At 42.5% G+C, this 25,474-nt stretch overlaps 1 long non-coding RNA gene across 1 annotated transcript in view; it reads right to left on the bottom strand.

Annotated features, from left to right (window-relative positions):
- Positions 1–13,477, bottom strand: part of LOC147917018 (uncharacterized) — a 29,428-nt gene extending 15,951 nt beyond the window's left edge. The window contains exon 1 of the long non-coding RNA XR_015552360.1: positions 13,369–13,477. This is a non-coding gene — a long non-coding RNA (uncharacterized LOC147917018). The remainder of the gene's footprint in view (positions 1–13,368) is intronic.
- Positions 13,478–25,474: the final 11,997 nt, after the last annotated feature.

Here is a 25,474-nt window from a genome sequence, read left to right as displayed (position 1 = left end):
AAGGTCAATCTTTGTTCTTAAGTTAAGGCCTTCAACTGATTAGATGAGGACCACTCACATTATGGAGTGAAATCTGCTTTTCTCAGTGTCCACCGATTTAAATGTTAATCTCATCGAAAAAATACGTTCACAGAAACATCCAGAATAATATTTGACCAAATATCTGGGCACTGTGGTCCAGCCAAGTTGACACATAAATTAACCAACAAACCATTTCATGAGTGTGGGACATTTGAGGATACTGGTTTTAGGCAAGGCTCTCACGTCTACCTTTCTGCTTCACACAGACCCAAGCACTTCATCTCTTACCCTGCATAGAATTAGTCTATTTTTAGGATCAGGTTTCTGAGTTCCATTTAGGATGACCTAATTCTCAAAACTTGAATTTTCATTTGGAAGCCTATTATTTTTCTCGTTAAATTACTCTTCTCACCTGATGTTCTTGACAAAACCAACTCTTTAATGATGTGGAGGGATTGTGGTAGTGTATTCCCTTGGCCCACAAATTTCAGACCAAATGAGCTGGTAATGGATTTTAGCACCTGCAATTCACACAGTCTTTACTTGATATATTAAAGGAAATTCGAGTTAAAACGTTGTCAGCTCAGAGAGCAATTGTGATCTGAGCCAGTTGATTAAGGCATCATGTAAGCTCTGGCTTTATAAAACCACAGCCATAGATTAATCTAGAACCCACTGCAGAGTGTGAATATCAGAGTCACTGAAAAGGACCCAAAGGATAAATCTTGTAGTTGTATTAATACTAGTGATGACGAGAAAGCCACCATTTATGAGCACTTTCTAAATATGCTAGGCACTGTACTTAGTATTTTATGTATGTTATTTCCTTTGAAACCCACAGAGCCAGGAGCTCCTTGCTCCTGGCAAGAAGTAGGTACTCTTGTTCCCATTTTATAGATGGAAAACAAGCAAAGCTTGGAGAGGTGCCTTAATAGCTAGGTTTGTATTGCAATATTTCTGTGTAACAAACAAGCCCCAAATCTCAGTGGATTTCAATAAGCATTTATCTGTCACTCAAGAGTCTGTGGTTCAGCTGCAACTGAGGTGGGCTCCATCAGCTCCAGGCTCCATGCTTCAAGTTGCCTATTTTATTGTCTCAGGACCCAACCTGCAGGCCCAACAGCTTCGTGGAGAAGGCTATTCCTATGGTGAAGGTTAGAAACCCTAAGATGGGGAAGAAACAGTGTATGATGCCTTTTAAGGCCTCAGCTCCGTATTGGCACCCTGTCCCCTCTGCTCACATTCCATTGACCATGGCAAATCCCACATCCAGGCTCAGAGCCAATGGGGAGGGGAAGTAAACACCACCACACAAAGAACAGGAATGGAACAATCATAGACAAATAATACTACCTACCATGTTAATCATTTATGTGTGCCTAGCATAGTGCCTAGCCCATAGTACTCTCTCAACTAGGAAGTTTTTGAAAGAATGAATGAAAATATTTATTGAGCACTCTGATTTTAGTGCCTTGCTAGTGTTGCGGAGCAGATCAGTCAAATAAAGCCACCCTCTCTGTCCTTTGTTTGCCTACAGTCATCACCACATCCCCAGGGCTAAGCCCAGAGTAGATGCTCAATAAATATGTGTTGAATGAAGACAATGTGTTGAATGAAAGCCAACCAAGAAATCTATGAGGCTCATGTAAAATGTTTGCTGTCCCTAAAGGACCTTTGTTTGAGAACTTGGCACAGACATTCACATCCCTTGATGCAAGACACCACCTCAGAGAGCCTACAGCAAGGCAGCTACTGAATCAGGTGCAAAATCATCCCTGGGGCCCAGGAAATGAAGGGTATCTCCTGGGCTCTGCCTTGTGCTGAGGACATAGGAAGAGCTGGGCCATCGGACCCATACATAGGGAGACAACTCAGCTAAAAGGTAGGGCATGAATTGCTTTGCCAGCTTGTGTAAAAGGGTCTTGAGGCTTACACTTGGTGATTAATCCATTAATTTCCACTCATACAACCCACACATGAAAGGGTGAAGACAGAAAACACAACAGCTTAGTGAGGGGGCGGGGAACAGTAGAATGGATACTGACACAAGGAGTCATCCACAGAGCATTTCTGAAAGCAATGAGTGGAGAAGGAGACACTTCTTCCACCAGCACCAAGATTAGATAGAGGATGTCCCCTTCCCACTAAAGCCTGGGAGGTCTATCAATCCATTTGACCACAATAATGCAGAGGGCAGGTGGTGTTCTGAGCTCTTTGCAATCCTATTTAGAAAATTAGAGGTGAGTCCCCACTCCAAAACTTTGCACTGAATAGTGCAGTGCCAAATAGGATCAATGATGGCAAAAAATATAGAAACTGAATTGATGAAGATGCTCTACTGAAAATTCTCGAGTGAAAAGTCTGAGAAAAGAGACTGTAGAACTCTACTCACTTAGTATATCAATAAGCAGGCTACAGGAAGTGACCAGCCGAGGATCAATCAGCCAAGGATCAACTAGCATGAGCCACAGAAAAGGATCCAAAGCTGATACATGTATATGAAGGCAAGAGAAGAGAAGAGAAATAGCCCAGAGACTTTTCCCAGTCTCTCTCTACTGATGGCTTCCCTAATGGCTTATGGAGAAAGGATGGGAAGGTGACATGTAACTCACCATAGAAAATTATGTGTGTTACTTGTAGTTTTCCCCCTATATTGTGCTGATCATTTGCCTATTTGGCCTAGATCTGTTCTCTGCCCTTCTCCTGTTCTACTCTATGTGGCTACTCTATGTGGCATCAACTGCCTAAAAGCTCCCTTGTCCACTGGCTTCCTGTTAAGTTCAGCAAATAGGAAGAACCAATGGGAAACTGAGAGCACGTGTGACCATATTTCTGTATGGTACCAGCTCCCATTGGGCAGCTTCCCCCATGTTTCCAACTCCAAGGTTCAGCTCCACTAGGCAGCCTTGGCTCCTAGGTTCTGGTGACACCATCTCTGCCCTTTGTCCCTCTAGCCCTAAGGGTGGTTACATCTTTCTAATCTTTAATTTGCATCTCTGTCCCATTTTCAGCTCTTCCAAAACTTCTGTAACTAGGTCCCTTTTAAAAATTCCCTTGATTGAACTACTTGGCATGGGTTCTGTTTTCCACACTTTTATGGTTATGGCTATATTTTTCTATTTAGTAAACTGTACATGCTTCACTTATAGTGTGGATTCAGTTCTTACGAATTAACCCATCTTGAATCCCAAGTGTCTTAATTCAGGTTCCTTAGATGCAGAGCCTGAGATGGGAATTCTTGTGCAAGTGACTTATTGGGGGAAAGCTCTCAGGAAGGGAAGAGTAAAGGAAGCAGGAGAGGGCAGAAGGCAGAACTAATCAGAGATATAGTCTCATCTGGAGTCTGCTTTAGCCTGATCCCACGGGAAACTCTGGAGTGTGAACTGAACCACAGAATTGGTCCCACCTGGAGGCAAAGGGCCTGGACTTTTGTAACTGTGTCAGTCATCCAATGACTATAAGCTGCCCAAGGGTGGTGCTGGTGGGGATCCATAACCTCCAATGGCCTAAAGAACCCTGTCTAAGTGATGTGCAGTCCTCATGCATCAGCATTGTAGCCAAGAGGAAGTGAAGATGCTTCCATTGTACAGGAAAAATATCAGGATATCTGCTACCAGTGGCTGTGAGACATTGAAACTCTCGCCAGAGTTGGGAGAACATTCAGAATAAAAAGTTCCGTCTGGGATGACTTGAGTGAGGCCTTGCCTGAAGGTAGAAGTGGCTTTGCACTAGGTGATGCTTCTTTGAAGATGTGAAATATTTTAATTAGATGTATTACTATGAGAAATCCCTTTTCCTTATTACACAGTCAAAAGCCAAGTGCTTTGGGTTATTCTTGAGATTTTTGCCTGCATCTATTCCTCTCCACTCCTTGTATAAAAACCTTAGTTCTGATCCACATGGTCTCATTCTTGGATTGCTATGTGAATTTCTTCATCATTCTCACACCTCCAGTTTCTTCCTCTTCCATCTGGCCTTAGTGCAGCTTCCAGCCTGATCATGAAACACTAATACCATCACATCTTTGCTAAAATCCTCCAGCTGAATATCTAAATTGCCCATCTGGCCTTTCACACTGTCTGTGGTTTGGCCCAACCTGCTTTCACCACTTTTCAACCCCATTACCTCCCCTTCTGCTTCAATGGTTCCTGATCATGCTCATTAGTGTCTTTGTTCCATCAGCCCAGCTTGTGCCCACCAGCAAGCCAGGGTGTCCCGTGTGCAGGAGCCAAGTTAACAAGGCCCAGCATATATTGCCGCCCACAAGTGAGAGGTCCCATTTGCTGGGAGGGGATGCAGGGGTTGCATTGAAATGTAAGACAACATAGAAAGAGGGAAGGAGCAGCCCTAAAGGCAAATACCTAGGCTACTCCTGAGGTCATGGAAAGATGTGGGCTTTGGGAGGTGAGCACAGAACCCCGCTAGGCTGGAGACAGAGGAGAGCTGAATCTCAAATGTCTCAACATTGCAGAGCCAAGTCAGGCATTGAGAGACAGCGGCAAGGAGAGTTCTCCTCAAGAGCCTAGAAGAAGGCATCTCACAGTGCAGGCCAGTTGGGCCAATTATGCCAGCTGTTCCTGCAGGGTACAGTTTTGGGTGCTGACAGGAAGCTGTTCACTCTCTGTCCAAGTTAAAGCAGCATTCTTGATTGGACAGATAAAGGTTGGCATGTGTGTGCGGTTTCCCAGAGCGAGGTAGGTTCCTGTAGACACTTCTGGTTGGGAACTCCAGCCCAGAGCTCTGGGTCTTCAGGGCTGGAGAGACACACAGCTCTAACAGGTCTTTTAACTCTCTAAGCTACTAGTTTCCATTTCTGTAAACTAGGAAACAACATTACTTAGTTCATAGATGGGATGTCTAAGTGAAACACTGTATCTGCTACTTGCCTTTGCCTAGCACAATAGTTAACACATAGTGGGTGCTCAGTCTTCAGTCTTCTCATGTCTCCGTCACATTTTCTCCCACGGGGAGTACTGCTCCACTTCCCCTGGGAGTGAACGTCAAGAGTCTATTCTAGTTATGCCTACCCAGAACCTCCTGGGCTGCCCTAGCACCAACTGTATCTTTTAGCACCCACTAGACTTGCACAGTCTTATCATAAACTAACCAGCAGAGCTGATTAAATTTATTGCCTAACCATCGCTATGTGTTTGCCTTCTCCCTACCCTGCAGCATTATGCCAGTCATCAGTGGTGCAGACATACCCCTTGCCCAATTTGACTCCTCCAAATGTTAGAATAGGTTCTAAACTAGCCCATCTTGATGTCTTAAGCTGGGACAATGGTTAGTAACACCTCCATTATTCTCCCAATGAAAGGAAAGAATTTGTACCTTCCTCTGAATTTGTGCAAATTTGGAATTTCAGACTATGCTGGCTGGATATAGATTTCAAAATCTTTTTTCTTTTATCCCAAGTCCAACCCTCAAAGTCCAGCTGAAAAGTTCAGCTAACATGGTTTGCTTTTCATGACAAAAGAGTATCTTAGGAGACGTTTGCCTGTTGGAAAGAAAGGCTATGAAAGCCCAAGAGTTAAACTCTGCTAGTGCAGCCACAGCTCCTCCACTGCCATATTGCATTAGCTTCCTCTTCCCTTGAACAGTTGATAATATGAGGTAGGGGGGAAGAGAGGAAGATAATACAGTCATCTTTTTAAAGTCAGCTTTGCTTGGGCTGTGAGAACTGAAGACTATGAAGATCAGAGCAAGTCCATATTCCAAGTCTTCAATGGACCATGTCCTTTGAACATGAAAGCCTCAACTTAGGCTCCCCAAGGCATGGAATCACTTAAGCGATGGTCACCCTAGGCTCAGATCCAGCTGAGAATAAAGTCAAAGATTTCAAGGCTCAAATCTTTATGAGAATAGGACATTTAACTACATGATATATTTTCAAAAGTATGCTAAAGATCGGAGTGGGAGGAGACCTAGTGGCTTTGGTTTCCTTCCAGATGCCATCCAGGGCTATGTCTAGAGAGCTCTGCCTTCCCTTCCTTGTTGTCCACTGTAGGACTATCTGAGCAATGTCACTCCAATAAAAAAGGGCCCCAGCCCTTAGATCTTTTTGCTACTATTTCTCAATTTTAAGAGAATTTTGTGTTTTGGAAAAGAATGTTTTAGAAACTTTTATGCATCAACTCCTCTGTCTTTTGTTTCCTTTCCTTTCCCTCTGGATGAAATATGTTCTGCATACAATTCACAGAAGAACGAGACCCTTCTGCCTTCTCACCTCCTGCAGTCTTTTAGTCTCCATGATTGGAGCTACTTACTACCACTTCCAAACTCTGATACCAATCTTTTCTGGATCCTAAGATAATTAATGGGCTTCCAGGCCAGGTGCTCTGTTCTACCCACCAAAGACTTGTGCTGGTCTTGTACTCCATTCCTTGTAGTAGGGACATCCCTTTGGTTTTTTTTTTTTTTTTGGAACCAGGCTGATGTTTACTTCTATCAGCTTTGCTTTGGCTTTCTTTCTCCCACCTGGCTTAGTCCCTACAGGAACTTTCTTGTTCTTACCCATCCTGTGCTACCTTGCTGATACCCTCCTGTCTTCCCATTTTCTTCCCATTCAGCCTCCTGCCAAGACACCTTGCTATTCATTCACCCTTTATCTGGATACCCTACCCTTCTACTTCCTGTCCAGGACATATGTTGCATCCTCTTGGGCTTTTCTGTTCACTACCAGCCTTGTAATATATTTCCAGTGCCTTAGATGTCTCAACAGTCTGCCCTGCCAGACCCTGGGATCTGGTTGGATAAGAGGTTGTGACTGAGCCTCAATGAATCAGCCATAGCTTGTGTTCTGGACCAAGAACTGCGAATATAGGCTTGGAAATTTGGCCACTTTTTGATGAAGTTATGGTAGGGTTTATAATGGATATGAGGGACCTGGGTTTAAGTCTCAGCTCCACTTTTCATCTTCTGGGTCACTCTGGCCAAATCCTTTCCTCTTATTTTCCTTATTTGTGAAATGAGAGTTGAAGAAAGAGAATCCCTAAAGACACTTCCAACTCTGAAATGTCTTGACTCCTGTACACTTTTGTCCGAGGTAGTTCTGCTTTCAAGGATTCATGAGCTCCTTGTGAAACTCCTCAGCTGGGTGGACAGAGCTGACATCCTGCACTTGGTCTTTGTCTAAAACTTGGTCACTTAACGATCATCTTTTCCCAATGGCATTTTATTTTGTATTGCTTTCTTTAGAGTCTCATCAAATCAATTCAACAAATACCTATCATACGTTGGCATAAAAGAAGAATAACTTTGAGCATGAGATGAGCAATTGGCACACAAGTGTCTTCCTCCTTAATGGAGATGAAACCACCAAAACTGCCATCTGCGGACCACTCCAAAGCAGCCAGAGCTCCCAGATGACCTTGCTCTGCCTCTTATAGACCTAGGGCTAGGGATTTTATGAGCCTTCCTAGGTGTATATTTCCCCTCCCTATGGATGAAGAAAATAATTAACCTAGACCTCAGGAAAGATCAGAAAGACCAGAGTCCTTAAAAGAGTAACTCTGAGCTGACCCAATCAAGACAGGCTCTCCTCCATGTTTATCCTGAGAATTCTCCTTGTAGTATAACTGGGCCAAATAATGGCATCTCATATTTCTATAGTGATTCAAACCCATACATTGTTTTTGTCTACCTTATATGAGCCCTAAAATAACTCTGTGAGATAGGCTAGGAAAAAAAATATATATTTCTATTCCCATTTTTCAGATGAGAAAACTGAGGCTCCGAAAGATTACACGACTTGACCAAGTTACTCTCCCAATCCCTGATCCTACGTCCTCTCTTCTATACATTATAATCTTGTTTATCTGGGAACATGTGCTTGCCTGCTCAGCCATAGCCTGAGCCTTGCTTTGCAGTGATGACCAAAGAACCTCTTCAGACAGTTTCACAGATCATTTTCAGGCAGCTGTGGAGAGGACAATAAACACCATCTTACAGCTCAGTGTGCAGAGGAACAAGCAAGATATGGTATTATATATGGTCATGGAGCCAGGAGCCCTGGATCCAATCTTCCTGGTGGAATGACAGATGACTTCATAGATCCGAAAATATTTTCAGTCAGTTTCTCATAAGCTCCAGTTGTCCAAAGCTTCCAGAAGCATTTATGAGATGGGGTGAGGGGTGGCAGGAATGGTGCTCATTGCTGCTTTGCTTTAAACAAAATTAAAAAATGAGACTGTTAATTCTCCTGCTTCTCTAGCAGCTCTCCCAGCACACCTGGGTGGGTTAACAAGGTCTTCCTTTCCTCTCCTCTACTTTTTAATAGGAGAGTCATTCTTGGGTGAACCAGATGCTACAATTACTTGGCAAAAAAAGAGGGGACTAGCCAGGTGTCTAATTACTAAGCCAGCCGCACATACATGTCTGCTTATCTCCTAATGTGTAAATAGCCAGAAAGTCCTATATATGGGGACCAAAGTCCACATAAGCTCACAGACACACCCATGCATTGCTCCTCCCAGGAGGACTCTGAGGAGGGCTCCCCACAGGGAAGTGGCAGGGCTGAGCCTTTAAGACCTGGAGGGAAAGGATGGTCCTCCCCAACATGGCAGACTGCTGATTCTCTGGTCTTAGCATGTCAGAGGAGGGAGGGCCTCTTAAGAACTCTGCTGTAGCCTCCTGGTTGTAGTGAGAGGAAACTAGAGACCAGAGAGGGGCACGCTGAGGGGCAAGGACAGACACATCCCATGGGTGGCTGGTCACGCTTCCCCTCCCAAGGCAAGCCCACCGAGGTAGCACAGACTTCCAGAGCCTCTGCACCTGCTGTGGGTCTGAGTAAGAGGGAGCATTCCAAAGATGCCTGCATCCCTTGTGGGCTAGGGACACAGGCAGGAGGAAATGGAATGCAGGAACAGACAGGGCAGACTACAAGGAACACAGACAACACTCAGCTGGTCCCCACAGCCTCTATTCTGAGAGAGAGCACGCACCGGCTATCCAGGCTGACTCCCAAGTAGCTAGGAAACCCGGAGGAAACTGGGACAGTGCTTGGCTTACTGATGGAGGCAGCACACGGTGAGGCCTGTAGGGTGTGAGTGTGTGTGTTGTGTGTGTGTGTGTATGCATGCCTGTGTATGTGTGTGTGTATACCTTCACAAAGGCAGACAAAGTCCCAGGACGCAGGGAAAACCTTCCTCTAAGTGGACAGAAACTACAAGCCACTCTATAGGGCCCTGGCTGCTCTGGCGGACTCGGGCGTCTTGGCTGCTGCACCTTGGAGGAGCCATAATGTGTCAAGGGCAACTTTTAGAGATTGTTTTGACTTCTCAAAACATTTTAAAGTTCCTTGGAAACCCACTCTAGCAAATAGCAGTCTCTGCTACAGGTGTTTTATAGAGAGAAATGGACTGTGTGTGAACACGAGGCCTCAGGACCTTGCTGCTAGTATCAGGCTCCTGGCCAGTGTCAGCCCCTCTGCAGTGTTCCTTCCAACGCCTGCTTACGTCAAGGGCCGCACCAAGGGTTTTTCTGTTTTGTTTTGCTTTCCTGAATAGATTTGTATTTCAATTAGTTCTCATTTGTCTTTCTTTGAAACATGTTGCTTTTCCTCTGTTTTTACCCGCAGGCTGGCTTTCGGCTTTGGCAAAACCAGGACGTTGAAAAATAAAAGGCAAAAACTGAAAACTCCCTCACCTCTTCCATTAAAAATCTCAAAGTTGTAAATATGATACAAACCTCAGGTCTTTGGTTTTAATTAGCTCAGAAAGACTGCAGACTTAGGAGCTGGACAGCCTTGCAGTAAAATCCTATCTTCGATGTTTCCTCCCTTGTGACTTTGGGCAAGTTCCCTAACCTCTCTGTGTCTCAGTTTTCTCATCTGTGAAGCAGAGACAATTGTGCCATTCTGATTAGATTGCCTAAGGGTTAAACCAGCCAGTCATGTACAACAAGCAGCACATGGTAGCTATTCAACAAACGCCACTTCCTTCCCCAGCTGTCCTCTTGTCCTCTGTGTCCCTGTCAGCAGCTGCCATTCCCAGACATGGTTCACATGGCCACTACCCATCTTCACAAAAAGCCTGACATGGGGGTTTCTTTTAGGGACACGTGAAAGGAAGGGGTAGTCGGGAGCCATAAGCATCTGTTAATCCAAGCATGTTAACAGATTTCCTTTGAACAGAGGACACCCCTATCACGTACCATGTACATGGGAGTTTTCATTCTCTGTGGAGAAGCACGAACATATTTTTGCTAAGTTATGAGACTTTGGAATCAAGCAGGCCTGGGATCATGGGCCTGCTCAGCCATTTACTAGCTGTGTGACACTGGGCAGATCATGTAATCCTCAAAACCTCCATTTCTCATTCGTGAAGTGAGGGGAGCAGATTGCACCTCAGGGGGTTGGTTGTTACATTTATTAAATAACACATATTAAGCACTGTTTCAGTTATCTGCTACAACACTACACACCATCCCAAAATTTAGTGACTTAAAACAACAGTTTATGATTTCTCACAATTCTGCAATCTGGGCTGGCCTCAGCTGGTGGTTCTCCTGCTCCATGTGATGTCTCTTGAGCTGGAATATCCAAGATGGCTTCTTTGCTCACATGTCTCACACCTCACTTGGGATGGCTGGAACAGCTGGGGGCCATCCAAGCAGCTCTCTCTCTCTGTCTCTCTGTGGCCTCTCCATTTGGTAACTTGGGCTTTCCTACAGCATGGTAGTCTCAGAGTAGTTGTACTTTTTATTTGGCAACTGGCTCCCAAAAGAGAGAAGCAGCAGAAGCTGCCAGACCTCCTAAATGTTAGGCCTAGAACTGACACAGTGTCATTGCCACTGCATTGCACTGGTCAAAGCCACCCAAAGGGCCAGCCCAGATTCAAAGGAAAGGGAAATAAGCTCCATCTCTTCAAGTGAGAGTCAACATGTGCATGCAGAATGGGAAGGAACTGATGGCGGCCATATCTGGAGACCAGCTACCATAAGCCCTTAGTCCAGTGCCTGGAACAGTAGGAGTCATTTTTTAAAATGCTTAGTTGAGATCAGATTGAGATCTTGAACACATCAGAAAATGAAACACAGACTCTACACCGGAAATTTCGGGAGACCTTGGGTTCTTCAGATGGATGAACAATAAATAATTCCAAGCAGACATTCCCAACCGAAGCCCCAAGAATTCCACGTTCCTCCTCATTCCTTACATCTATGCCTTGAGCCTATGTAAATGGCCTTCTCATAGTGTTGTAAGCAGTACAGAGGATTTGCCATGAGGATTAATGCAAATTAGTGCAAAGAAACATGGGAAGAGGTGGTTCTTGCAATGTAGAGCAGAATGTGGATCCCATTTTAAAGGAGACGTATGGCCAGAGATGTGTCAGAGTAACTACAAGAAATCCATTTAGGTGAGAGATTTCTACTACAATAAGGAATGATTTTGTGTGTTTTTCATTCTGTCAGCCGTTAGACAATGATGGATACGGAAGAGTACATTGCTTCAGCAAGTCGAAGATGGAGAGAACACGGATATTTTCATTAATCGGACTTCAGAGAAAACCATGCAAGCAGAGCCTTCATAAATGTCAGGTCAGATCTGCTCTCATAAGAATTGGTTTTCTCCCACCTGTCCCCCAACAAGATTGGCAAAGTTGTATAATGTTCTTCTTAAATAAGAATGGAATAAAGGATAAAGAACGAAAGGAGTGGTTGGTGTGTATGCTCAAAGCCCAAAGATGGTAACTATGAAAAATTTCATTAATTTTGGAGAAATTGTTTGAGAAAACTGACATATCTGCTGGGTGAAATACCAGGTTTTGCTCCCACAGCTTATACCAGTATATTTAATTACAGGAGGAAATAAAGCACCAAGATGATACACAATCCTGCCTTTTGAGGTTAGGCAAAATTTAAAGTTTGTAGAGTTAGGAAAGAGATTGTGTCTGTGATCCATGATCCGTGTTTGGACCCTGGACAGATTTAAACGTGTTTGGCTACACGGCCTGTGGTCAGGATGGAACTGTGAAGCAGGCACCTTTTCTTAGGCCCTTTCTCTCCTTGTAATCACCAATTTTGTGTCTGAGTTGGCCTTTCTTTCTCCCTATTCCTGAGTGCCTCATGCTCTCGTGATGCAAGGTCTCTACTCTCATATCACAACAATTTATATTAAAAGAGTAAAAAAAAAATTTTTTTTAATCTACTGGTAAAATAATTTCTTTTAGGGAGGAAGTTGTCTTCATGTACGAAATACCTCGATAAATTGCTGGAGGATGGAAGGGAACACCCTGAGGACATGATCTGGGAGGAGGTGGGGGAAAGAGATGACTAAAGTATTCTGCACCGGAAATAATCAGAAGTTGGAAAATAGAGACAGCAGAGGAGAGAATAAAATGCTGAGCCCCTTGAGGAGCTGGAGCCTAAGATGGCAGAAATGGCCCAGCGACTTTTTTCAACAGTGTTAACTTCCCCAACAGCAGTTCCCAAACTTTGTGGGGTCACAGCACTCTTAGTGTCTCTGTAATTTTTTCGTGGCGCCCCAAAGCCAAAAGAAATACCTAACAGTTCTTTTATTAAGTCGTAAGCCGAAAAGGCTTAATATGTCCTAACAACTTAGTAGCAGTTTGAAAAATTAATACAAATTTAAAATGAAAAATATTGGGGGAGGAGTCAAGATGGCGGCTTAGGCAGACTCTGAACTCACCTCCTCCCGTGGACACAGCCAATTTACAACTACTCGTGGAAAAATTACCCCTGAGGGCCGGCCCTGTGGCTTGGTGGTTAAGTGCGCGCGCTGCAATGCTGGTGGCCTGGGTTCGGATCCCGGGTGCGCATCGAGGCACCACTTCTCCGGCCATCCTGAGGCCGAGTCCCACATACAGCAACTAGAAGGATGTGCAGCTATGACATACAACTATCTACTGGGGCTTTGGGGGGAAAAAATAAAATAAATAAAATCTTTAAAAAAAAAAAGAAAAATTACCCCTGAGACAGAACTGAAAACTGGATAAGAGGAACTCCTGCAACAACGGACAATCCTCACTGGGGAAGAAGAGGCAGAGACTCCCTTCCGGAGAGGAAAAACTCCGCCTTCACAAGCCGCCAGCTTCACAGCCGCCGGGAGCAGCTCACAGGTACGCACCCTCCCTGGAGGCGCGGGGTCCTGAGCCGGGGAGCGCCCCCGCTGTGGGCATTTTGTGGACCCAGCACAATCGACACCAGCGGCATAATATCTGACTTTGCCTGCTACTAAAGCATTGGGTAGCACCCCCAGAAAACCCGGTTCACAAAGAAACTAAAACTGGCTCTTAGAGGGCCCGCGCACAAACTCACCCGTTCCAGAAAGCATCCTAAAATCACCAGAAAGAAAGGTGCACAGTGCTTCGGTGACAAGAGACTCACCTAATAGGCCCTGAGTACATCTCGGTGAGGGGTGAGACCTCTCCAGGGACTGGGACATTGGCGGCGGCCATTGTTGTGGCCTGGTGTGAGCGTGCTGACACAGACGCCATTGGAGTTCTCCCTGAGACCTGCTAGCCCAGGGTCTGCTCCACCCGCTAGAGCACCAATTTAATCCAGCTCAGCCAAGGCAGGCAGCCCACCCTAGAGACTGGCCCCACCCAACAACAAGCCCTCAGGCAACGTGTGGGCCTGCATAGATTGGTGACTGGATTCTCTGCAGCCTGGCAACTGAGCCGACTTGAGCAGGGCAGGGTGTGCACAAGGAGCGGGTGGAGAGTGTGGGGTGGTGGCGGAGTGTGTGGGGCTCCCGCCGTGGAGAGACTGGGTCCGCTTGGGGAGGTCGGGGCGCTCACACGGGGCAGGACTGTGTTGACTGTGTGTGTGGGCCTGTGGGCAACAGGGCTTGTCAGCTGCAGAAGACTTGTGCTTCTCAAAGACCCACATAGGAGGTTTGCCCCACCTTCCAAAGCCTGAAACAATTGGGTGCTCCTGTGCCTGAGGGCAGCCCCACCCAGCTACAATCCTCAGAGAGCTGACAAGAGACCTAATAGGCTAGAGGTTTACAGCAATTGTAAGGCCCTGAGACTAACAACCTGCCACACTGGGGGCCTACTCACTTAAAAGAAATACTGCAACACAAATGTGGTATTAGAACTTACAGCCAACTGTGCTGGGGCTCCCCACACCTGATAAAGAGACTGAAGGGCCCACAACAACTACAAGCAGCTGAGCATTACAACAGCTGGCCAGGAGCATAACTCAGCCTCCCTGGGCCCCTATAGGGAGAGCTAACAGGCCACAATAGAAGGACACATGTAGCCCACATAGGGGCCACCCCTGGAACATTGAGAACTGAGGGAAGCACACTGGAAGCCTCCTAAGGCATCACTTACATAAGGTCACCTATCCAAGAGCAGGAGACGTAGCTGACCTACCTAATACGTAGACACAAGCACAGGGAAAGAGGCAAAATGAGGAGGCAAAAGAATACATTCCAAGTAAGGGAACAGGACAAAACCCCAGAAAAGGAACTAAGTGAAACAGAAATGAGCAACCTACCCGACAGAGAGTTCAAACTAAGAGTGTTAAGGATGCTCACTGATCTGGGGAGAAGAATAGATGAACTCAGTGAGAATGTCAACAAAGAAATGGAAGATATAAAAAAGAACCAATCAGAAATGAAGAATACAATACTGGAAATGAAAAATTCATTAGAGGGACTCAAAAGCAGAGTAGAGGATACAGAAGAATGGATCTGTGAGCTGGAAGAAAGACTAGAAGAAATTACCCAAGGTGAACAGGTAAAAGAGAAAAGAATTAAAAAGAGTGAGGACAGTCTAAGGGACCTCTGGGACGACATCAAGCACACTAATATCAGTGTTATAGGTGTCCCGGAAGGAGTAGATCTAGACAAGGGGGCAGAGAATCTATTTCAAGAAATAATAGATGAAAACTTCCCTAACCTAAGGAAGGAAACAGACATCCAGGTACAGGAGGCACAGAGAGCCCCAAACAAGATAAACCCAAAGAGGCCCACACCAAGACACATCATAATCAAAATGTCCAGAATTAAAGAGAGAATCCTAAAAGCCGCAAGAGAATGTCAAGTTACATACAAAGGAAACCCCATACGGCTATCAGCTGACTTCTCAGCAGAAACCTTACAGGCTAGAAGAGAATGGCACGATATATTTAAAGTGCTAAAAGGAAAAAACTTACAGCCAAGAATACTCTACCCAGCAAGGTTATCATTCAAAATGGAAGGAGAGATCAAAATTTTCTCAGATAAGCAAAAATTAAAGGAGTTCGTCACCAAGAAACCAGTGTTACAACAAATGTTAAAGGGACTGATTTAAGGGGAAAAGAGAAGACCACAAATAGGAAAAATTATCTATTTCCATGATTAGAACGTAATGGATACAAATGCACAAAAAAGAGGTTGGATATGATATCAAAAACATAAAAGGAGGGAGGAGGGGAGTTAAAGAGCACAGCTTTCAGACAGAGGTCAAACTAAAGTGACCATCAATTCTGTATAGAAGAAGAAAGGAACAGAGAAGGACTACTAAAACACTGAGAAAAAAAAAAAAAGTTAAAAAATGGCAGTAAGTACATACTTATCAATAGCTACTTTAAACGTCAATGGACTAAATGCTCCAATTAAAAGGCATAGGGTGGCTGAATGGATAAAAAAACAAGACCCATATATATGCTGCATACAAGAGACACACTTCAGACCTAAAGACACTCACAAACTGAAAGTGAAGAGATGGAAAAAGATACTCCACGCAAATGGCAATGAAAAGAAAGCTGGGGTAGCAGTACTCATATCAGACAAAATAGACTTTCAAACAAAAACTGTAAAAAGAGACAAAGAAGGGCATTACATAATGATCAAGGGAACAATCCAACAAGAGGATATAACACTTGTAAATATCTACGCACCCAATGTAGGTGCACCTAAATCTATAAAGCAATTATTAACAGACATAAAAACAGAAATAGACAGTAACACAATAATAGTAGGGGACTTTAACACTCCACTTACACCAACGGATAGATCATCCAAACAGAAGATCAATAAGGAAACATTGGCCTTAAACGACACACTAGAACAGATGGACCTAGTAGATATATACAGAGCATTCCATCCAAAAACCGAAGAATACACGTTCTTTTCAAATGCACATGGAACATTCTCCAGGATTGATCACATACTAGGCCACAAAACAAGTCTCCATAAATTTAAGAAGATTGAAATAATACCAAGCATCTTTTCTGACCACAACGGTATGAAACTAGAAATCAACTATAGGAAGAAAATCAGAAAAGCCACAAATACATGGAGATTAAACAAAATGCTACTGAACAACGACTGGGTTAACGAAGAAATCAAAGAAGAAATCAAAAAATACCTGGAGACAAATGAAAATGAAAATACGACATGCCAGAATTTATGGGATACAGCAAAAGCGGTTCTAAGAGGGAAGTTTATAGCGACACAGGCCTATCTCAACAAACAAGAAAAATCTCAAATAAACAATCTAACAATGCACCTAAAGGAACTGGAAAAAGAAGAACAAACAAAGCCCAAAATCAGTAGAAGAAGGGAAATAATAAAAATCAGAGCAGAAATTAATGAAATAGAGACCAAAAAAACAATAGAAAAAATTAATAAAACCAAGAGCTGGTTCTTTGAAAAGATCAACAAAATAGACAAACCTTTAGCTAGACTCACCAAGAAAAAAAGAGAGAAGGCACAAATAAGTAAAATCAGAAATGAAAGAGGAGAGGTTACAACAGACACCTCAGAAATACAAAAGATTATAAGAGAATACTATGAAAAGCTATATGCCAACCAATTCGACAATCTGGAAGAAATGGATAAATTCTTAGAATCATACAACCTTCCAAAACTGGATCAAGAAGAAGTAGAGAATTTGAATAGACCAATCACCAGTAAGGAGATCGAAACAGTAATCAAAAACCTCCCCAAAAATAAAAGTCCAGGACCAGACGGCTTCCCTGGTGAATTCTACCAAACATTCAAAGAAGACTTAATACCTATCCTTCTCAAACTCTTCCAAAAAATTGAGGAGGGGGGGGGAAGCTCCCTAACTCTTTCTACGAAGCTGACATTACCCTGATACCAAAACCAGACAAGGACAACACAAAAAAAGAAAATTACAGGCCAATATCACTGATGAACATCGATGCAAAAGTCCTCAATAAAATACTAGCAAATCGCATACAACAATATGTTAAAATGATTATACACCATGATCAAGTGGGATTTATTCCAGGGATGCAGGGATGGTTTAACATTCGCAAATCAATCAACGTAATACACCACATTAATAAAATGAAGAACAAAAATCACATGATCATCCCAATAGATGCAGAGAAAGCATTTGACAAGATACAGCATCCATTTATGAGAAAAACTCTGAATAAAATGGGTATAGAAGGAAAGTATCTCAACATAATAAAGACCATATATGAGAAACCCACAGCTAATATCATCCTCAATGGTGAAAAACTGAAAGCTATCCCTCTAAGAACAGGAACCAGACAAGGATGCCCACTCTCACCACTCCTATTTAACATAGTATTGGAAGTCCTAGCCAGAGCAATCAGGCAAGAGAAAGAAATAAAAGGGATCCAAATTGGAAAGGAAGAAGTGAAACTGTCACTATTTGCAGATGACATGATTTTATATATAGAAAACCCTAAAGAATCCACCAGAAAACTTTTAGAAGTAATAAACGAATATGGGAAAGTTGCAGGATACAAAATCAACATACAAAAATCAGTTGCATTTCTGTACACTAACAATGAAGTAGCAGAAAGAGAAATTAAGAATACCATCCCATTTACAATTGCAACAAAAGAATAAAATACCTAGGAATAAACTTAACCAAAGAGGTGAAAGATCTGTACATCGAAAACTATAAAATATTTCTGAAAGAAATTGAAGAAGACACAAAGAAATGGAAAGATATTCCGTGCTCTTGGATTGGAAGAATTAACATAGTTAAGATGTCCATACTTCCTAAAGCCATCTATAGATTCAATGCAATCCCTATCAAAGTTCCAACAACATTTTTCACAGAAATAGAACAAAGAATCCTAAAATTTATATGGAACAACAAAAGACCCCGAATAGCTAAAGGAATCCTGAGAAAAAAGAAGAAAGCTGGAGGCATCACACTCCCTGATTTCAAAATATACTACAAAGCTATAGTAACCAAAACAGCATGGTACTGGCACAAAAACAGACACACAGATCAATGGAATAGAATTGAAAGCCCAGAAATAAACCCACACATCTATGGACAGCTAATCTTTGACAAAGGAGCCAAGAACATACAATGGGGAAAAGAAAGTCTCTTCAACAAATGGTGTTGGGAAAACTGGATAGCCATATGCAAAAAAATGAAAGTAGATCCTTACCTTACACCATACACAAAAATTAACTCCAAATGGATTAAAGACTTGAATGTAAGACCTGAAACTGTGAAACTTCTAGAAGAAAACATAGGCAGTACGCTCTTCGACATCGGTCTTAGCAACATCTTTTCAAACACCACATCTGACCGGGCAAGAGAAACAATAGAAAAAATAAACAAATGGGACTACATCAAACTAAAAAGCTTCTGTACAGCAAAGGAAACCATCAACAAAACAAAAAGACAACCTAACAATTGGGAGAAGATATTTGCAAACCATACTTCTGATAAGGGCTTAATCTCCAAAATATATAAAGAACTCATGCATCTCAACAACAAAAAAACTACCAACCCAATTAAAAAATGGGCAAAAGACCTGAACAGACATTTCTCCAAAGAAGATATACAGATGGCCAACAGACACATGAAAAGATGTTCAAAATCACTAACTATCAGGGAAATGCAAATCAAAACTACAATGAGATATCACCTCACGCCCGTCAGAATGGCTATAATTAACAAGACAGGAAACAACATGTGTTGGAGAGGATGTGGAGAGAAGGGAACTCTCATACACTGCTGGTGGGAGTGCAAACTGGTGCAGCCACTATGGAAAACAGTATGGAGATTCCTCAAAAAATCAACGATAGAACTACCATATGATCCAGCTATTCCACTGTTGGGTGTTTATCCAAAGAACTTGAAAACACCAATTTGCAAAGGTACATGCACCCCTGTGTTCATTGCAGCCTTATTCACGATAGCCAAGACTTGGAAGCAACCTAAGTGCCCATCAAGGGACGAATGGATAAAGAAGATGTGGTATATATACACAATGGAATACTACTCAGCCATAAGAAACGACGAAATCCAGCCATTTGTGACAACATGGATGGACATTGAGGGTATAATACAAAGTGAAATAAGTCAGAGGGAGAAGGTCAAATACCGTATGATTTCCTTCATTAAGTAGTAGATAATAACAACAATAAACAAACATAGGGACAGAGATTGGATTGGTGGTTACCAGAGGGGAAGGGGGGAGGGAGGAGGGTGAAAGGGATAATTTGGTACATGTGTGTGGTGATGGGTTGTAATTAGTATTTTGGTGGTGAATTTGATGTAGTCCATGCAGAAATAGAAGTACAATGATGTACACCTGAAATTTTTACAATGTTATAAACCAATGTTACTGCAATAAACAAACAAAAAAAAAAACAAAATAAAAAACAAATTGGTCATATACTTAGGTAACATTATCTAAATATTATATAATTATAATTTATATTGCATTTTATAATTATATAATATATTATTATTAAAAATCATTTTCGGAAAAAAAAATAAAAAAAATAAAATGAAAATTATTTGATTTTATTGTTAAATAACCACAATGATTTACCAATCAAATGTGTGCACCTTGAGTGTGTGCACTTCTGAAACTCTGGAATCAAATTAGACACCCTCATCTTCATTCCCTGTTCCATGTTGATTTTCACTAGGTATTTGCTTTTTATCTCAGCAACCCTAAACATCCAAGATTCACAAAGATAAGATACCATTGAAAGGAACGTAGCGCAATCTACTGTTGAAGCAGTGAACTACTTCAAGCTAGTAACTTGCAGTGCTCGACGGATATCGGATATTGCTTTGCTTGCTTTGAAAATTTAAAATATCCTACAGCACCATTGTGAGTTTGCTGCAGCACCCCGGGATGTCTTGGTGCACAGTTGGGGAACCATGGTACTATAGGATTCACTTTTTTTTTTTTTTTTGAGGAAGATTGGCCCTGTGCTAACATCTGCTGCCAATCTTCCTCTTTTTCTTTTTTTCTCCCCAAAGCCCCAGTACATAGTTGTGTAGCATAGTTATAGAGTTGTAGCTCTTCAGTATGAGATGCCGCCTCAGCATGGCTTTGATGAGCAGTGAGTAGGTCCACGCCCAGGAGCCCAATTGGTGAACCCAGGGCCGCCCAAGCAGAATGCGCTAACTTAACCGATATGCCACCAGGTTGGCCCCTGAGGGATTCACTTTTAAGTTGCTAGTATTGACTGCCGTGTTGTCCTTCTATCTCTCCCAACTTTCAGCAAGTTCTAATACACCTGAAAAGGCCTTGTGTGAGTGTCTGAAAGTGGATGAGTGTCAACTTCAGTGAGGCAGGCTGGGGTCAGCATACACGGGTGGGAAGAGGAGCCGAAAACAGAACTAGTTCAGCAGAGGCAGGAGCTCACCATGAGAGGTGGCCCTGCAGATGTGACCTCTGGCATCTTGTAGAAATCTCAGGGTGGCATTTCACTTTCTGTAGGATTTGGAATGGAATTTGAGCCAATCTCTTGACAGAATGACTCTGTTTGGCATTTTTTTAAGAGTTGAACATCTCTTATCTCAGTTGTTGGCAAGGTTTGTATTTAATGTAAATTACTATCATTGCTTAGCCTAAAATTGGAAATGTGTGTCATGGGGACAAAAAAAATCCTTCTATAAAATATATTTTGAGGACAAAGAGGTTGAGGTGGAGGCCAGCCTTGAAGGTTGTCATTTTATATTAATTGTGCAATAGTGCCATGCCTAGCTAGTAACCTGCACTTCTTTTGCTGAATCCACAACTGTGCCTCACTTTCCTTGTCCTGTATGAACTGTCCTGCCCATCTGTTGTCCTATGAAAGACAATAAGAATTAGCTCATATTTAGTGACCCTCTGAGTCCATACTTCCAGTTCCGAGGTCAGGGTCAGGTCCAGATTAGAGATTGGTAAACTTTTCCTGTAAAGAGCCTGATAGCAAATATTTTAGGCTTTGCAGGCCAGACTGTCTCTGTTGCAACTACTCAACTCTGCTGTCAGAGCAGGAAAACAGCCACAGACGACATGTAAAGCAATGAGCATGGCTGTGTTCCAATAAAACTTTCTTTGCAAAAATAAGCAGGGGGCCAGATTTGGCCCATGGGCTATAGTTTGCAAAACTCTGGTCCAGGAAGTGACCATCTGTAAAAGAATGTGTGTGGTATCTTTCAGTTAGAGACTGTGATGAAATATGTAGCTGTAATGAGTTTGCCAAACCGGAGGCTAAGGACAGAGTCCTCCACAAGACTGTCACGTCTGCCCAAGACTTCAGATACAGCTGCAAGTTTGAAGGTTGGTCCTTAGGGCCACCCTCACTTCTGACCAGGTGGCTACAAATTCGGGGTTCTCCAGAGACTCCCTCAGATTTGATAATTTGCTAGAATGACTCATAGAACTCAAGAAAGTGCTATATTTATGATTACAGTTTTATTACAGCAAAAGGATACAAATGAGAACCAGCCAAAGAAGAGACAAATAGGGCGAGGTCTGGGAGGGGCCCAAACACAAAGCTTCAGTCATTTTCTCTCATGGAGTCCTGGATGGACTTCCTCTTCCCAGATACCATTTGGGACAATACTTGAGAGTATTGCTAACCAGGGAGGCTCACTCAAGCTTCGGTGTCCAGAGCTTTGACTGGGGCTCGATCACATACTGACCACGTACTGGGCTGACCTTTGGTTTCCAGCCCCTCCAGGAGGTTCGGGCTAAAACCTTTAGTTGTCAGCTCCTCCAGGGGCCAGAACTGATATGGCATGTTCCAGAGCCCCCAGTGTAAATCACATTCTGAGACTATCGGTGGTCAAGGCTCCTAGGCAAAGACACCCCTATATGGCAGGACGTTCTAGGGACCTAAAGATCAGCTTGCAGAAGCTGAGGGCAAAGGCCAGACCTTGCTTTGGGTAAAGATAATTCTTCACTACATATAATATGTAACAGCTTGAAAATATCTTAATTATTCCATTTATTATTTTGTTTCTTCATTGATTTCTTCATTAAAGCAGCACATTTGTACCATTCTAAGAGCCTTCTAAATGGTCTCCCTGCTTCATCCTTTCTCCTCAAAACCTAAGTCAGATCATGTCATTCCTCTGCTCAGGACCCTCCAATCTTTCCTATCCCAGACAAAAAGCCAGGGTCCCTACAATGGTGTATAAAACCCAGACGACCTGGCTTCCATCCCCTGCCTGCCTGATCTCCCTTGTCTCTCCTCCCTTACTCCACTCCCATCACATCGACCTCTGTGGTGCTCTTCACATACACCGGCTGTTCCTTTACATTGGTTCTTCTCTCTGCCTGGAACGCAAATATCCCCCAGAAATCCAGGCGGCCATCCCTTGCCTTCCTTCAAGTCTGTGCTGCAATGTTACTTCTTCAGTGAGGCCTATTGTCTTAGTCAGCTCAGGCTGCTGTAACAAATTACCATCCATTGAGTGGCTTAAACAACAAACATTTATTTCTCAGAGTTCTGGAGTCTGGGAAGTCCAAGATCAAAGTGCCAGCAGATCCAATATCTGGTGAGGGCCCTCTTATTGGTTTGAGATGGCTTTCTTCTTGCTGTGTGCTCAACATCATGGAGAGCAGAGAGATCTCATGTCTCTTCCTCTCTTATAATGCCATCATAGTGGCTCTACCCTCATGACCCGATTACTTCTCAAAGGCCCCACTTCCTAATACCATCACATTGGGGGTTAGGATTTCAACATATGAATTTTGAGAGTACACAAACTTTCAGTCCATAACACCAATTCTAACCACATCATTAAAATTGAGACCTCCCTAACCCCCTACCCTCGGCACTCCTGATCCACTTTACTCTCCTCTATTTTTTTTAATTATTTTTTATTGTGGTTAAAAAATGCATAACATAAAATTTACCATTGTAACCATTTCCAAGTGTACCGTTCAGTGGTGGTAAGTAAATTCATAGTGTTGTGCAACCAATCTCCAGGATGTTTTCATCTTGCAAAACTGAAACTCTGTACCCATTAAATGACAACTCCTTCCCACAGCTCCTGGCAACCACTGTTCTATTTCTGTCTCTATGAATTTGACTATTTTAGATACCTCATGTAAGTAGAATCATATAATATTTGTCTTTTTGTGACTGCCTTATTTCAGTTAACCTAATGTCCTCAAAGTTTATCCTTGTTGCACAATATGTCAATTTCTTTTCCTTTTAAGGTTGAATAATATTCCGTTGCATGTAAATACCACATTTTGTTTACCCATTCATCCATCGATGGACACTTGGGCTGCTTCCACCTCTTGGTTATTGTGAATAGTGCTGCTATGAACATGGGTGTGTACTCTCCTCTTTTTTCTCATTGCATTTATCACTTTATACCATACTATAAAATTTACTTATTTAATACATTTACTGCTTGGTGTCTGTTTCCCCTCACTAGAATGGAAGCTCCATGAGGGTAGGGATTTTTGTCTTTTGTATTGTGTATCCCAATCAGAACAGGGTCTGGCATATAACAGACACTCACTAAATAGTTAAGAAAATAGTAAAAAGTACCTACCATGTACCAGGCCCCATGCTAGGCCTTGAGGAAGCACCAGCAAATAAGACGTGGAATTTACAGTTTAGGGGAAGAGTTAAATAAAATTAATTAGTAGGTTCAAATTTGATAAAACAAGCTTACTGATATTAGTTCTGCAGCTTACCTTTGTCTTCACATGGCTCCTCTTGCTTGAGTATCACTACCTCTATACATATGTGTCTAATGACTAGAATAAGTTATTTCTATCTCTACATTTAAATTCTACTTGATCTGAAGATATTTGAATAATTTAAACTGTGATTGAATAATGATTCTATTTTTATGTTATCTCTGCTGGAACATTTCCACCCACCGATCTGGCTTAATTGAAGAGTGTATTGCAGGATTCTCCTAAACACTCTTCATTTAAGATTAACATCCATGCGAAGAAAAGCTTTAAATGTTTTTCTCATCACATCTCTGTAGAATTACTTGGAATATCTCTAAAAGGGAATTATCTGATTTCCAAAGCCCAGGTGATAGCTATTTTTTTTAATCAGTATTTTTACTTGAACAAAATTCCAGTGTTCCTTAAAGTAACTAAGCACCCTCATGGGCTGGTTTCTGGGAAGTTTGCCTGTGGAGAGCTCAGAAATTCTGTTCCATTCTCTGGGTGTACATGGCCAGTGTGCTTGATTCTCGCTTCTGCTTCTGCATGATCTGATATTAAAATTATTCTTGAGGGCTGGCCCCATGGCGTTGCAGTTAGTGTGTGCGCCCGCTGCTGGCAGCCCGGGTTTGGATCCCAGGCGCGCCGATGCACCTCTTGTCAGGCCATGCTGTGGCGGCATCTCATATAAAGTGGAGGAAGATGGGCACAGATGTTAGCCCAGGGCCAGTCTTCCTCAGCAAAAAGAGGAGGTTTGGCATGGATGTTAGCTCAGGGCTGATCTTCCTCACACACACACACAAAAGTTATTGTTTCTACTCCCTCCTCTCAGTAAAGTTTCTTTGATTATTTTTTCTATGAAAAAAGTAACACATGATTATTCCAGAAAACACAATAACAGAAAGAATATACAGGACACTGATCTTTCCAACTGCTATTAAAAGCTTGGTGAATATGATTCTAGATCTGTGCTGTCCAAATCAGTAGCCACTATTCCCACGTGGCTATTTAGCACATGAAATGCAGCTAGCCAGAATTGAGATGTATTGTAAGGGGAAAGTAAACATCAGATTTTAAAGATTTAACACACACATACACTCAAAGATGTAAAATATCGCAATAATTTTTATATTGCTTGCATGTTGAAATTAGAATATTATGAATATAATGGGTTAAATAAAACATATTATCAGTTATATTAATTTCTCTTTACCTTTTTTTGTATGTAAGGAAGATTAGTCCTGAGCTAACATCTGTGCTCATCTTCCTCTACTTTAAATGTGGGATGCCTGTCACAGCATGGCTTGATAAGTAGTGCATAGGTCTGCGCCCAGATCCAAAACCAAGAAACCCCGGGCAACCGAAGCAGAGTGTGTGAACTTCACCACTACGCCACTGGGCCGGCCCCTCTTTTTACCTTGTTTAATGTGGCTACTAAAAAATGTAAAATTACATACGGGACTTGCATTATATTTCCGTTGGACATATATTTCTATTTGCAGCTCAGATGATCATTTTCTGTGCATCTCTATACATATATACATAAGAGCAAGATCATGGTACTTTCTATTTCATAATCCACACTCGTCACTTATTAATA

Source organism: Ceratotherium simum, chromosome 5, assembly GCF_057802395.1.
Source record: "Ceratotherium simum simum isolate JZ-2026a chromosome 5, ASM5780239v1, whole genome shotgun sequence".
Taxonomy (NCBI): domain Eukaryota; kingdom Metazoa; phylum Chordata; class Mammalia; order Perissodactyla; family Rhinocerotidae; genus Ceratotherium; species Ceratotherium simum.
This window is presented reverse-complemented; position numbering and strand designations above follow the sequence as displayed.